Here is a 13,324-nt window from a genome sequence, read left to right as displayed (position 1 = left end):
TTTTTGTTAGGATTACTTCGGGTGGGTGTGTGCACTGCCATCTCTATCGTTTGGGGATGGGGCGTTTGCTATGCAGGGGTGAGGCAGGAGGGTGTTTGACGTGTTATTATTATTTTTATTCTGATGTTGTACTCCTTTTGTTGTGGTTTTCCTTTGTGTGTATGTGTGAGTGTCCCCCCTCCTTTTTTTCCTTCTTTGGGGGTGAAGGAAAAAGTATTTTCTTTTTAATATGTCTGCACCTCAGGTCAATCCTTAGGCGAGAGTGGTATTAGATTTTTAACTTGGAATGTAAAAGGTATGAATAGCCCAATTAAACAATCTAAAATATTCTCACATCTAAAATGTCTAAAAAGTGATGTAATGGTTTTGAAAGAGACCCATTTGTGGAATAGGGATCATCTTAGACTCAGGTGTCCATGGGTTGGACATGCATTTCACTCAATGCTTAATTCAAATGCCAGGTGGTGGCTGTCTTAATAAACAAAAGTTTGCAGTTTACGTCCTCTGAGATTAAAGCTGACAAAAACAGGAGATATTATATCGTTGTTGGCAGCATGCACAATGTACCTATTAGGGTTAGGGTTAAATCCAAGCTTTACAGATGCACTTTTGAGTAGCCTCCCTTCTCTTGACACTCATCTTTTGATATTGGGTGGTGACTTAAACTCTAAACCACCTTAGATTGCTTGAATCCCCAGACCCTGACCCAATCCTCTATGCCCAAGTCTATTTCAGTTTATGTTTCAGAATGGATTTGTAGATCCCTGGAGGTTTTCTAATCCTACTCCTAGAGTGTATTCTTTCTTTTCTCAGGTACATCAGTCTTTTTCACATATTGAGGCCTTTGTTACCTTTATTAAATCCACAATTGATGAATATATAGTTTAATGACAGTGATACTGCCCATATTGAAAAGAAATATATACATCTTATAAAGTTTGTATCCGTCTTGTGTGAAACCTGTATGAAAAGCATACAAGAGTGAAAACAGATATAAGATCCCTAGAAAAATTATATGAATGAAACTTGTATGTTTTGGATACTTACTTAAACAATATATGAAAGTGGCCTATTTCATAAGTAAATTATATAAGCCTTATATGATTCACTATATGAAGTAGGCCACATCTGATGCAAGTGTTTTATGAGTTTTTTCTATTTCTTTTCCATATCGGTGTCCCAAGGTTGATGCACTGGGAATCTCTTGAAGCATATGTGCATGGGGAAATAATTTCTTTCTCTGTTCATTCCACTAAAGACCGCAAAGCCAAACTTTGACTACAACACAAGTTTGTGACATAGATAGACACATTGTAGCTAATCTAAGCTAATCCCACTCCTGATTTGCATAAAAGATTACTTGTTTTGCAGACCGAATTTAATTTCCTTTCTACAGCAGATGCTGAGCACCTTGTACTTCATGCACACACGACTAATTATGAACATGGTGATAACCCGAGAAGGCTTTTAGACCATCAGTTAAAATGCTTTGCTTGTTCTCGATTAATTTCCAAATTAAAGATGCAGCAGGCAACTTGATTTCGACTCAAAGGAAGTGAATGAGGTGTTTAAGAAGTATTATTCCTCTCTATATGAATCTGAATCTGCTGCTGATGACTCTGAGGTTGATTCTTTGTCAAATGATCTCACTGCTGATCCTGTTGTAGCTGAACAATCAGATGCCCCTCTTAGGTTGGATGAAATTGGGCTTTGAAAGGTTCTTCCTACTATTATTTCAGATGAACAGACTGATTTTATTCAAGGCCACCAGCTGGACTCATCCAGGCTGGAAAAACTGATCAGGAAGGCTTGCCCTGTGGTCGGCATGAAGCTGGACACTCTGGTGACAGTGGCAGAGAAAAGGACACTAAAGAAACTGCTGGACATTGTGGACAATGCTGGGCATCCTCTGCACATGGCCATAAACAACCAGAGGAGTCTGTTCAGTGACAGGTTGCTTCTCCCAAAGTCAAGAACCAACAGACTTAAAAACTCCTTTGTCCCACACGCCATCAAACTCCTCTCTGGAGGGGAGAGGGAGGGGAAACATGGGGACAAAGGAGGGGGGACAACTAAGCTGTAGTGCCTTTTCACTGTGCAATACTTTTTGTTAAATATCCAATGGTGGAGTAGACTCACAATACTTGAAATGTGCAATTCTGCTCTCTTCCCCTCCTATCCCCATCTTCCAAATGTCCAATCCTGGGAAGAATTGTTGTCCCTTAAACCCAATAAGAAATCAATTATATCCTTAATATATATGCAACTTATGGATTTAGATGTCCATTAAGTGGTTAAAGCAAGGAGGACTTGGGAGCAGTTAGGAGTGGTATTTTCAGATCAGCAGTGGGAGAAAGCAGTATACAATGTCCATTATATTCTTATATTCTATCCAAGGCTATTGGAACCCAGGTCTCCATGAACCCCTTTTTAGCCATTTTTGGGCTTCCAGTTAATACTGGTCTAACTAACCCTACACAATTCAAAATATTAGCTTTCACATCACTTTTGACTAGACGTTGTATCTTACTCCTTTGGAAATCTTCAAAGCCACATTCACTTTCTTTTCGGTTTGATATGTTATGTCATTTCTTAAATTGCAAAGGATAGGGCTAGCGGCAACAGGGAAATATGGGAATATGGGAATATGGGAAATTTTATCGTATCTGGGGCTCCTTTGTAAACTATTGCAAGTCATTGAACGTTTTACCAGCTGATTAATATTTTCATCCCCCGCGCCCATTTTTTTTTTACATGTGTGTGGGTGTGCATGTATACTATTGTATATTTTTGTGTATTTTTCTTTTTTTTCCCCTCTGAGAAAATTTGTGATATGACGGAAAGGTGATCTGCTGGGAGAAAAGAAAAAGTAAAAAAAACAAACAAAAATGTGAGGGGAACCAACTGTATTGTAATTTTAAATGAATAATGTGTAATTCTCTCTCTCAATAATAATAATAATAATATATATATAAAAAACGAGAGCAACTATCACTTTCAGTGCCATAATGAACAACTGCCCCGAATACATGACACCTGCCTGTGGCAATTGAGCGCCTTAGAACAAGAGAAACTGTAACTCGTATGATGGGGGAGAATATAGAGGCTTGTCTTAGGGCCATCGCAGAAGACATGGGCTTGCAACCCGCAAAGGTCTACAAAACCTTAAGTGTTTCCCTCAAAAAGAAGGCACGGTAACCTCTGTCCTGGAGACAACTGTCCCTACTCCATCCTCGGACACGGATGTTTCGTTTACAGTTGGCGGACACCAGGATATAATCCTTTACCGGTAATAAGCTACGTATATTGAAAAATGAACTCCATGAAAAGTCTCTGGTAACCTAGCCGGAGCCATGTATCAGATTATACACCTGTTACAGATACACAATCCAAGAGCATTTCATTATGCACCAAGCAGCACGTACCCGGACTTGGTTTTCTGCACCATGCTCTACTTCTGTGAAGACAAAACCCTGATGGCCAAGTGGATCGAAATCTTAAGAAATAAAAAGTGGCTAAAAGTTCAAAGTCCCATACTGGGAAAAAGAATGCTCATTCTGACCGAGAATGGGGAGGACCTGTTTAAGACATTTCATAACATCTGTACTGTGTCATTAAACAGTCTAACTGTGTTGGCAGAGAAGAAAAAAAAGATAATAACACATTGATAACACAAAGTGTCTTTTCTTTATTTACAAAATTTACATTAAAGACTTGGATATTGTACAATATAATACATATGAACATCGAAACATTTCATAACATACTCTGCCTGGTATGTCTCCCATGTATGCTGCAATGAAAATACATCCAGAACGAACTTTGTACGTGTCCATGATGATTGACCTTCACTTCATACACGCAGCCCCTGTCAACTTTAAGAACAATCCCCACAATCCATTCAATATCGACCAGGATAGCTGTCATTCAATCAATTCAGGATCCCTGGTGACAGCCCGTGTTGTTGGAGCTGAGCTCGTCACATTCATACGAGTATTGAAGCTGCTCGTCGGAGTTGTCGGAGTCGTACCTGGTGACCTGATCCCCGATCTCATCAAGTTCCTCCAAGTAGTTGAGCTGTCCTTCTGCATTGCTGTCACACAGCTCGTGTCCATAGAGAGCTTCATTTCTATCATCTTACAACCTTACTTCTTCACAGCACAACTAATGACCCCAACCCCATTAAGAAGGCAAGAAATTCCACAAATGAACCTTGACAAGGCATACCTGTGAATTGAAAACTATTTCAGTTGACTAGATCATGAAGCTCAATGAGAAAAGGCCAAGGGTTTGCAGCGTAGTCAACAAAGCAAAGCGTGGCTCCTTTGAGGAAATTCAAACATAAGGTATATTTAGGGTCATTTATCAAGTTTTTCTTTCTTACATAATTCCATATATCTTGCTTCATATATTTAATGTCTTTAGAATGTATCTTCAATCCAGAAAGTAGTAAAACAAAAGAAAACCAATTAAATGAGAGGATGGGTCCAAACTTTTGATTGGTCGTGTATATGAAACCAACCACTGTTGATGGTCACTGTAATTGTACTTGCTGGTAGTATAACTGTGTACCTAGAGTAATAAACTTTATGTAAATTCAGATACCCTGTGTTGACCCCCACAATAATATACTTCATGTGAATTGTCACACTGTGTGTTTTGTAGTGCTAAGTGAATTTGGCTCTGTCACACATAGGGGTGGAATACCGTACATGAAAAAAGTGACTTCCACCAATGGTGGCCTGCACTCTTTGCGTCGCCAGCGTGTGTTGGTCGGTGCTCTGTGCGCCACCGCTGCTGTCCTAAGGGATGTTTCTGACCCACTGTGAGTTTGCGTGTGTGTGGTTTTTCTCTTGGATGAAAGCACTGTCTTAAGGGGTCTTTCTGACCAACCGTAAGCGCATGTTTGTTTGTTTTTCAGTCGGCTCTGTCTTTTCATTCACTCTTTTTCTTTCTCGCATGCAAGCGCTACCTTAAGGGGTCGACCTGGCACACCACACACGTGGTGTGGTTTTTCCAGTTGGCTCAATATCTTTCATTTGCTCTTTTCTTTCTTGCATACAAGCTGTGGCATAAAGGGTCTTTCTGACCCACCGCAAGCATGTTTCCAGTATCTGGTATATTTCCTTATTGTGACTCTGCTACACCTGCTGTCCTAAGGGGTCATTGTCACCTACCATGAATTTTTGTCTGTCTGTCTTGTTTGTCTGTTTGGTGGTGATAGAGGTGGTAATGGTAATTGGTGGTTGTGGTGGTGATGATTGTAGCATAGAATAGAATAGAATAGAATAGAATAGAATAGAATAGAATAGAATAGAATGCCTTTATTTATTACTATACAGTTGTACAATGAGATACAGAGCATCGCCAATTCAGTGCAAACATGTAGGAGGGGGTGGGGGGGGTGCATAGTTCTGCAGCACTATATACATTTGAACTGTATTGACAGAAAAAAATATATAAAATGTAAAAATATACAATCTGGTAAAAAAAAAAGAAAAAAGTAAATATGTAAATAAATAGTGTTTTGTATATACACTTCGGGTTATTGCACATAGAATTTACTATTGCACAGTGGTGATTTATAGAGGGAAATGGGAAAATGGGGAGGTGGAACTGTGTTTATCAGTGCATGTGTGAGTTAAGGATGGTTATGGCCTTTGGGAAGACACTGTTTTATAGTCTGTCAGTCTTTGTGCTGATGCACCTGTAGCGCTTCCCTGAGGGAAACAGGTTGAACAAGTTAAAACTAGGGTGGGAACTGTTTTTGATGATGTTTGTTGCTCTGTTGAGGCAGCGGGAAGTATATGTCCATCAGGGAGGGGAGGGGGCAGCCAATTAGCTTCTGTGCTGCCTTGACTACACTCTGAAGTCTCGCTCTGTCCGCCTCAGTTCAGCTGCTGTACCATACTGTGGTGCAATATGTTAGCAGGCTCTCAATGGACAAGCGGTAGAAGGTCAGCAGCAAGTTGAAGTTCCATTTGTACTTTCTGTGGACCCTCCAGAAGAGCAGCCACTGTTGGGCCTTCTTGACAACCGCTGAGATGTTGTCTGTCTAGGAGATGTCAGTGGAGATGAGGAGACCAAGGAACCGGAAGGTGTGGACCCTCTCCACACACTCCCCGTTGATGTATAGGGGGTTAAGTCAGGGGTGTGCCTCCTGAAGTCGACAATGTCCTCTTTGGTTTTCTTGGTGTTCAGCACCAGATTGTTCTCTGAACACCATTCTGCCAACTTCAGGACTTCCTCTCTGTAGGCAAACCTCTTTTTCAAGGTCTCCCTTGAGGTTTATTCATTTTCATTCATTTATTCATTATTCATTTCAATATTTCTCATCTAAATTCCCTTTGTCGTGGTCACAATTACCATGCTCATGATTGTGATTGTCGAAGTCATGGTGTTCTTTCTCATGTCCATGCCTGTCACCCTTTTCATTGTCATAGTCATCATGGGGTAAAGATGGCGCCAGTGTTCACAGCCAGCCGTCTGTCCCTCCCAGTGTTATTGTTTGCCTTTGTTTTACTTGCTTCAAAAGATGCTAACTCTCTGTGTGTTTATGATCGCCAAACGCTTTTAGATTTAAGATTACCTTGTTTGATACGTGAATCCTGCTGGAACTACGGAAATCAGAAATTTCTCCCTCCACCGTTTCTGCCCGGCGTTTCTGTCCCAGCCAGCCGCCTCAACCAGGCGCCGCCAGCGCCGGGGAAGACGAAGCAGTCGACTGGTGAGACTGAATGCTGCCTTCTTACGTCCCGGGCATGATCAATACTTTGAGGCGGCCAGATCTGACTACGTCAAACACTGAACCTCCCCGACCATGATCTACCCCGGTTTGGTTCCTATCGCTGGGATTACTACAATAAACCCACGCCTGCGACCTCCGCGACATCGTCGGAGAGGAGTGAATTTCCAGAACCTGCGAACGCTTCAACGGGCTCCTATTTCCATTACTAAGCCTTCGACTTCACTAAGGAGTAGCCTTGCTAATGTCTGCTCGTTAGCTAATAAAACCTTTATATTAAAGGACTTTTTTACTCACCACGATTTGGATCTGATGCTCCTAACGGAAACTTGGCTTAGACCAGGTAAGCTCAATTGTTTTACTGAACTCCTACCTTCTGACTGTGATTATTTAAATCTGCCGAGGATGGGCAAATGCGGGGGCGGAGTTGCGGCTGTCCTCAGGAAGAGACTAACATATAAACCACTTTCAACAGACTCCTACTCAAGCTTCGAAATTCTACTTTTTGAATTGGGGAACCCATGCCCAACACTTGTTGGAGTAATATACAGACCTCCAAAATATAACAAAGATTTTATTCGAGATTTTTCTAATTTTTTAGCAGGAATCACCCCGAGTTATGATCAAATTCTAATAGTAGGTGATTTTAATATCCATGTATGCTGCCCCCACAATCAGCTGGCTAAAGACTTTTTAAATTTGATTGACTCTTTTAGCCTCATCCAGCATGTATTGGATCCAACACATGTACAGGGCCACACGTTGGACCTCGTGTTGTCTTTTAGATTACAAATTTTTAATTTGGAAATAAGTGATGCAATCTTTTCCGACCACTGTCCATTAGTGTTTAATATACTTTTATCTCATTGCCATCTTAAACCTACATCCTCAACACGACGTTATCATGTTTTTAAACCAACTTCCACAGAACAGTTTCCCACTGCCTTTGAAGGATTGTCGAATTCTTCTCTTGGTGATGGCATTGAGCAGATGGATTTGAATTTTAATAATAAACGTAAGACTATTCTTGATGAGATCGCCCCATTTAAATCAGTGCGATCAATAGCGTACTCAGACCCGTGGATAAACGACTCAACTCGATCAGCTAGGCGACAGTGCAGGAAGGCTGAATGAAAATGGAAAAAGGACAAGTTACAAGTCTCTTTCTTGCTGCTGAGAGAGAGCCTATCTAGATATCAAGTCATCGTAAAAGCCGAAAAATCTAAGTTTCTCGCAAGCATTATTGAGACCAACTCTAATAACCGCCGAACTCTTTTCTCAGTTATTGAATTGGTCTTGAATACCTCCCCCGCTTTCCATATAGATAGCTCCATTGAAACTTGCGATAGATTCTTGCAGTTTTTTATTAATAAGATAGAAAGGCTTTGCTCTACATCTACCCCATCTCTGTATAATGTCTCATTAACATATACCCCCTCAACTGCTTTTGACCAGTTTGAGGCTGTATGTCTTAACCAGGTAGAAGAGCTTTGCAATAGCATAAAGACATCATCCTGCCCCTCAGATGGAGTCCCAACCCATTTTCTAAAAAAGATCATTAAGGTAGTCGGTCTAAGGAATGCCAGGACTGCCATAATGAATTAATTAAATACACCATTAAATAATTAATTAAATGTGGCAATAATTAATTAAAATTGGAAATAATTAATTACATAAATATTTATGACACATGTAATTAATTAATTAATGACACATTTAATTAATTATTGACATATTTAATTAATTAATGACACATTTAATTAATTAATGACACATTTAATTAATTATTTATTTATTTCACATTTTAATTAATTATTGCCACATTTAAATACTTATTTAATGGTGTATTTAATTAATTCATTTTGGCACAGTTGACTCCTTCAGGTCTCACAATGAAATAACTTTATCTGTCAACCTCACCCATCAAACTCAGGGGGCGGGGCTAACGCTGATCGAGTCAAAACCATTGCTTTGGCCTCGTGGCCATTGTTTTTAGCACACAACAACCAGCACGTGGAAACTAACAGAACTGAACTTTGAAAAACCCTGTTTGTGTGTCACCAAATACCGTTTTAATATTTTTTTTAGCTGAGAATGTAGTGGTTTAATCTTCATGTGTCTGGTCGGTTTGTCAAGATAGAGCCTCTTTGCAAAAGTGCTTCGATGATTTCGGAGATGTTTGCCCAGTCTCATGGCAAAGCGTGGGATAGACCCGCTCGCCTCGCAAGCAATCGAGCTGTTATTACCACCGACAAAGTTCAGGCCCCGGTACACAGCTGTAATAACCCCCGCTGACACTGACTTCTTTTACTGAGGTTATATTTATCGGGGTTTTATTTCCTGATGTTCTTATGTGTCCTACGTGTTTCACTCGCCAATTCTGAATTATAACTAACATTAAAAACATGTTTAAGGAGGAGAGAGAGCAAATAAATTTGATTAACAGCTGATCTTTGGGTTTTTGTTCAGTCATCAGTGTGACCTGCGTATAAACGCATAAAAGAAATAATGTTGGTGTTTCCGTCATGTAGTAACTGCTGGCTTTAACTGTACAAAGGTTGTTCGACACTATGACACACATACAGACTTCATGATGTTCGGCTAATATTTTTATTGTGAATATTAATCATGAGGGTAAATGGACCTGTACACCACAGAGCGAGGTCAGCATGTCCACGATATCTTCAGCTCTATGAGTTAACACAGAGTTTCCCAGCTGACTAATCTAACGGTATACAAATATGTCACGGGTCATATCAATATAATTTTACAGAAAATCATCCTTATTACTGCCAACTATTCCAGAGACATGAAAATCTACAGCATAAAGAACAAAACATCCAGAAGTCTGCACGATGTGTTTCATAGTTTGTAACAAGCCTTTGACAGTTAAACATAACATGACCGAAAAAGAAAAAAAAGAGAAAAAAAATCACCAATTATATGTTAACCTCATTTATTTTTAGTTAAGTAAACTCTAAAAATTCTAACAGATCGCTGGTGCTTAGAATACAGTTGAATAACTATTAAAAAACAGATGATATAATATTTCTGTCCAGGTTGCAGTCTGCATTATGAACATGTAGTTGGAAACTCTGCTCCTCTCGGTGGAAATGCGCCTTCTCTTTCCTCTTTGTATAAAAACATTTTAAAAGTCAGTTTAATCTCAAAATTCACTGTTAAATCCAAAACACACCAGATAAATAGTTCAGTCTAACACATGTGCCAGTGAACCATTAAACGTCTGTAAAACTGTGCAGTTCTGAAACGTAACTTTAACCTCAGCCAAACCGATTTGCTCAGTTGTAAATAAAACAGCGAAGTAAACGTGACCCGACAGACAAAACCTTAGTGAATTAAGTCCAGCGTTTAACCACTGAGAGCTAAAACTCAGCTGAGGTTTCAAAGCTGTGTGCCGGTGATTGGACACCAGCCGCTGATGAAGCTGGTTGGGCTATAAAGTGCTCTGTTGGGAAACTAGCTCCAGCAGCTCTGCGCTCGGGAAAAACTATATTTACTTATCTTGTGCAGAAAAATGTGCTGACATTGCGTAATATCGAGCACCGGCTGCCGAGTTAAACTGTGACTATCACCAGGTAACGTGGGCGTGTTTCTTGAATTAGCAGCAGGTGTTAAACAGCTGACAGGTGAGGAGGAGGATGCATGCAGGTAAACTGAGTCTGTTGAGCTGATCGCTGGTTTCGTGAGAAAAATGTCAGCTCGTTCTTTATGTTACAGAAGCACAGAGACACAAGACCAGGTGGAAAGAGACGATCGTTCGGTGAAAATGAGAATCTGCGAATGCAACATGTGGAACATGGAGAGTGGAATATGTAAACAAACCGGTTAACGTAACCCCCTCTGTGCACTCTGCATGCTGACTGTTAGCAGAGCAAGTGACATTTCTGAAAACATCTGAGCACTTTTGCAAACATGTTCTATGTTGACAACCTGACCAGACATGTGAAGATTACAGCGCGACATTCGTGGCTAAAACACTGTTAAAAGTGTAGTTGGTGACAGAAAAACGGGGTATTTTAAAACTACACCACCACCATTGCTGCCTGTGATTTGAAATGCATTCTGGGATACCTGGCTGCCCCAAGTCTACACAAGCAATCGATTATCTAGGATCGACCTGTTTTGACTTACTTTGCACGGCAACCAATCAAATGTTAGAGAAGCTGCATGGGCAGCGTTAACCCCGCCCCCTGCGTTTGATGGGTGAGGTTGACAGATAAAATTATTTCATGGTGAGAGCCAGGCGCCAGGACTGCCAAAATGAAACAAATAAATATATCATTAAATAATTAATTAAATGTGTCAATAATTAATTACAATGTGAAATACATAAATAATTAATTAAATGTGTCAATAATTAATTAATTACATGTGTCATAACTATTTATTTAATTAATTAATTCCAATTTTAATTAATTATTGCCACATTTAATTAATTATTTAATGGTGTATTTAATTAATTCATTATGGCAGTCCTGGCGTTCCATAGTCGGTCCTGACATTTTAACTATTTTTAATAGCAGTCTCAGCTCTGGAGTAGTACCAACTGGATACAAGCACGCTGTAGTGCAGCCAGTACTTAAAAAAACAAATCTTGATTCTTCTGTTCTTGCTAATTTTAGACCTGTCTCTAAGCTACCGTTTCTGTCAAAAATTCTAGAAAGGATTGTATTTGAGCAGCTACAATCCTTTCTAAACAGTCATAATATTTTTGAGAAGTTCCAGTCGGGCTTCAAAACCCACCACAGCAGAGAAATTGCCCTCTTAAAAATACTTAATGATATTTTATTAATCACTGACTCAAAAGACCCAGCTGTGCTCCTGCTCCTAGACTTAACTGCAGCCTTTGATACTGTTGACCACAGCATTCCCGTTTGGAGCAATGTGGTATCAAAGGTATCCCCTTGGAATGGTTTAGGTCGTACCTCTCCAAGAGGACTTTTTCCGTGAGCCATGATCATTTTATTTCTTCCCCAGCTCCTTTTACTTGTGGTGTCCCGCAGGGATCCGTATTAGGCCAAATTCTTTTTTCAATCTATATGTTGCCCCTAGGCCTAATATTTAGGAAGCATAACATCTGCTTTCACTCATATGCCGATGACACCCACATTTATTTTCGGTTTAATAGAAACACCTCTACGCCCATGGAATCATTAGTCAAATGTCTCGACGAAGTTAAAACCTGGATGGCCTCAAATTTTCTTACCTTCAACGAGGATAAAACAGAGGTAATTATTTTTGCACCAAGCGGTAATTTCAATGCCCCAGATTTGGACTTATGTAACCTACCATGTGCTGTTAAAACGCATGTAAAAAACCTGGGGGTTTTCTTGGATAGCAAACTTACATTTGAGAAACAAATTAATTCAGTTGTCTAGCGGTCCTTTTTTAAATTAAGGCTCCTATCCAAAGTGAGATCTTTTCTATCCTTTAGAAACTTGGAACGAGCAATTCATGCGTTTGTTTTATCTCAACTGGATTACTGCAATTCACTTTATGTGGGTGTCAGTCAGTCCAGCTTGGCCCAGCTCCAACTTGTACAGAATGCTGCAGCTCGCCTTTTGACTCGTGTGAAGAAACACCAACATATTACTCCGGTGCTTGATTCCCTTCATTGGCTTCCAGCGCGTCTTAGAATTAAATTCAAAATGTTACTTTTAACTTATAAAGTGCTAAATGGACAGGCACTGGACTATTTGTCTGACCTTGTGCAGCTGTATACGCCCTCTAGAGCCCTTTGATCAAGTGATCACCTACTCCTTACTTTACATAAGTCTAGGATGGTTCATAGAGGAGATCGGGCATTTGCGGTTGTGGCACCGAAAATGTGGAACGATCTACCTCTCCACATTAGAAAGGCCCCAACTGTTACTCTTTTTAAATCGCATCTTAAAACATTTTTTTTTTACTCTGGCTTTCGAAACTGTAGGAGAGTTACCAATTCTTTTATCCTAATCTGTTTTTAATTTTTATCTGTTGTTGTTATTAATGCCACTGTTTAATTGTTATGTTGTATAGCACTTTGGTCAATGCCCTTTTGTTATTAAATGTGCTTTATGAATGAATAAATGAAATGATCATGGTCATCATGCTCTCTCTCATTTTCATTCCCATAACACTGTGGATGACGCTGTGGGTGACACTAGGCAGGATATTGGTGCTGGGGGTGACGGTGGTGCTCAAGCTGGGGATAACTTATTTGTGTTTTGCAACTTACATAGTTGGACTCAAGAGCAAGACTCAGGCAAGACAGCAAGAGGTAGTGTAAGCTTTGCAATATATTATTCACTTTAACACAAAACTGAGGCAAACAATGATTTCATAAATATGTGAAAAAGAAAGCTAAGGGTCAGTTGGAACATAGACAGAACTGGGCACTAGACTTTAACTGGGTGAAAGACAGGCAAGTGGAGTGAAGGCAGGCAGCATAAGGGCAGCCTGGATCTAGAGAGAGGACAGGTCAGGCGGAGCAGGGAACTCAGGAAAAGAATTGGGTGATGTTATCCAGAGTGCTATGTTGAGATGCATTACTTGGAATCCACGGGGGAGAGAACCAAG

This window comes from Neolamprologus multifasciatus, chromosome 3, assembly GCF_963576455.1.
Source record: "Neolamprologus multifasciatus chromosome 3, fNeoMul1.2, whole genome shotgun sequence".
In the NCBI taxonomy this organism is placed as follows: domain Eukaryota; kingdom Metazoa; phylum Chordata; class Actinopteri; order Cichliformes; family Cichlidae; genus Neolamprologus; species Neolamprologus multifasciatus.
The sequence above is the reverse complement of the archived record's forward strand: the minus strand, read 5'-3'. Positions refer to the sequence as shown.